Source organism: Apium graveolens, chromosome 7 (genome assembly GCF_009905375.1).
Source record: "Apium graveolens cultivar Ventura chromosome 7, ASM990537v1, whole genome shotgun sequence".
NCBI lineage: Eukaryota > Viridiplantae > Streptophyta > Magnoliopsida > Apiales > Apiaceae > Apium > Apium graveolens.
The window spans coordinates 255,035,261-255,037,905 of record NC_133653.1 but is presented as its reverse complement, the minus strand read 5'-3'; the positions used below and the strand labels follow the sequence as shown (position 1 = coordinate 255,037,905).

The 2,645-nt window shown below is 34.7% G+C and overlaps 1 long non-coding RNA gene across 1 annotated transcript; it reads right to left on the bottom strand.

Moving 5' to 3' along the window:
• Positions 1-919: 919 nt before the first annotated feature.
• LOC141670910 (uncharacterized) lies at positions 920-2,188 on the bottom strand. Its single transcript, XR_012554814.1, has 3 exons — positions 1,770-2,188; positions 1,558-1,658; positions 920-1,202 (listed from the first exon to the last, which is right to left on the bottom strand). It is a non-coding gene; the product is annotated as an uncharacterized LOC141670910 (long non-coding RNA).
• Between the last annotated feature and the right edge of the window lie 457 nt (positions 2,189-2,645).

The window sequence follows — 2,645 nt, the reverse complement described above, 5'->3', positions numbered from 1 at the left end:
AAGTATTATGTGAACAGTAAAAAAATTCCCCGGAATAAGTAGCATCATAAAAAAAATCGCGATAAAACTAAGAATTAAGCTGTTATATAAAGGGAAATATATATATATCTATATACATATATATATATATATAGCATCAAGGATGAGAGCTGATCGATGAAGGTTTATCCCTACAAGGCTACATATGATGTGAAAGACACAAGTATACTCCCTTCACATAGGACTTGATACATTTATTCTTTGAATTTTATGCTTGGTAAATGCGTTATTTCCGTCTAGTCTTGTTTCTCTTATGTCGCATGTATGAATACATAACGTTGACATAGAGAAAACAAGTAAATCCTACACTGTAACTGCAATATTGTCCACTCACTTTTTCCTGGATTGCTCCTAAACCATTCCCACAATCAAACTCTAGTGAACCAAATAGCTGCCAATTCGAATTATGCATATCTAAGATCGAATTATGTACATTCAAGTCAGGAGTAATATTCTACAAACAATAGCGCTATATGATACCGCATATGTAACTTTTTGTTATCTCTTTTATCACTTATACATGCAATGTACACCCAAATCAATTACAACCTCAGAAATTCCTTGATCTACCACAGGAACCTTTTTCTCAAAAAGAATTCTTTCCTATATATACAACACCAACACATTGCATCTCAAGCTGCATTTGGTAACAATAGCACAGTGAAGTAGCCGGATATACAAAGACATTTACTGATCTGCACTAGAGTAAATATAATTTGTCAAAAATGAAACATATTTGGTGAAGTTACTCGTGACATTGGGTTTTATGTGTGGTGGTGATAACAGCCATTCAAATGCAACAAACTGTGGGTTTTCTCTTTAAAGCCTATGCCACATAAAGAGTCCGGTTCCAGGGCAGATGATGAACATGCATGTGACTCTTGTAGAAGGATCCTCAGTGACCCATCTCTTCATCGATACTGCAGTCTCGAATGCAAGGTAAGTCACATATACAAATATGCACAACCAAGTGTTCATTTTTGCCTCAAAAGCATTTTTCTACGCATCCATATATATTCATGTAATTGCTCATTTAAAAACAAAACCACCTTGTTCAGGTAAAGGCATTTTCAAGAAAGGCAAAAAGCTCAGATCCCCCATTTCTAGCAGTTAAAAAAAGAGGAGCCGCAAATGATGCTGAAAATGCAGCTTTCGCCAGCTACCTAATTGTCAACGGTGAAGTTAAGGAAGGGAAAAGGAACAAAAGGAAAGGAACCCCTCAAAGGGCTCCCTTCTTTTAATTTTCTCTAAACTGAAGACATGTTAATGGCATAGCCTTGAATCTCATTATCGTATTTGGTACTTTGTAAGAAAAATGAATGGTTTTATGTTCTGTTTTATGATTTTATGAACTTTGGAATCTCGTATTCACAGATTTCGATCAATCATGATTTGTGGAGTCTATATTCTGGTCTTTTTATTGCACATAATATGTTGGCTTTATAAACCTATCACTTATTTTCAACCAAATTATTTTTATTCAGATGCCAATTATTTGAATTGCCAGAGGTAGCTCACCTGAAATGCTTCTTATGCAACTCAAAAAGAAGTTTCTGTCAATGATTGACAGACCAAATCTGTCATGCAGAGAAGCCTTGGAAATCCACATCTAAGCTGGTCTAATCAATTAAAGATATAAGAGATTAGAACTCTAAAATTCAAAAGGAAACATTAGTTATAAAGCAGAAAAAATACTCATATGGAGAGAAAGAAGCAATTGAGATAATAACCTCCATTCTTAATGTAATTTCTCGGGTAGTGGTACCACCGTGATCTTCATAGTAATCCTTTGCTCATGTTCAGCAATACCTCAAGGGTTCTTAACTTTGATAGTATAGTCTCTGACTCTGGTTCATAGTCCACCGCAGACATGAAAAGATTCGATATTTTCAAAGTAGCTAGTTACAACTTACAACCATGCAACCCCTCTATAGAAACATCACAAAAAGAATTTGTGACATTAAGGTATTGCCGTTAACAAGAAACCTAACCAAAATTGTCTGTAAGAAAGTAATGAGCTAGAAAATGATGAATTCTTTCCCAGGTTGAGTAACAGATGGTCAAATAATTAATAATCCAACAAATTTAATCATAAAAAAATCAACAACGCCGAAAATAGGAGAATTAATTAGCTAAGATCGGATGTCCTCACCTGTTTACTGAAGAAAATCATTGGAGAAGTATATGAAACTGGGTGAACCCAGATTCCTAGAATACACAAGGGAAGTGTCCATTTTTTAACACACTACGATCTCAATACTCACAAAATAGATATTTTTATGGTATCAAAAAAATATTAACCGCACGTAAATCAATTAATCAATCCTACCCGGTAAATACATGAGGGTGATGGTTAAAAGTACCGACTTTTCGAAAGGATTGTAGAAAAATTACGATTTCTGAATGACATGGTTGTAAATACCGGATGGAAGGATGGAAGACGCATTCATCATTGGGGTACTACATAATACGCATTTGTGTTCGGCGTATAGTTTGTTACGCATTTATAATTAGGGTATTGTTTAAAAAAAATTCACCTACTAATACCCAAGTAGATATAGGGTATCTTGAAGAATACCCAAGTGAAGAATGCGTACTGCTCAAAC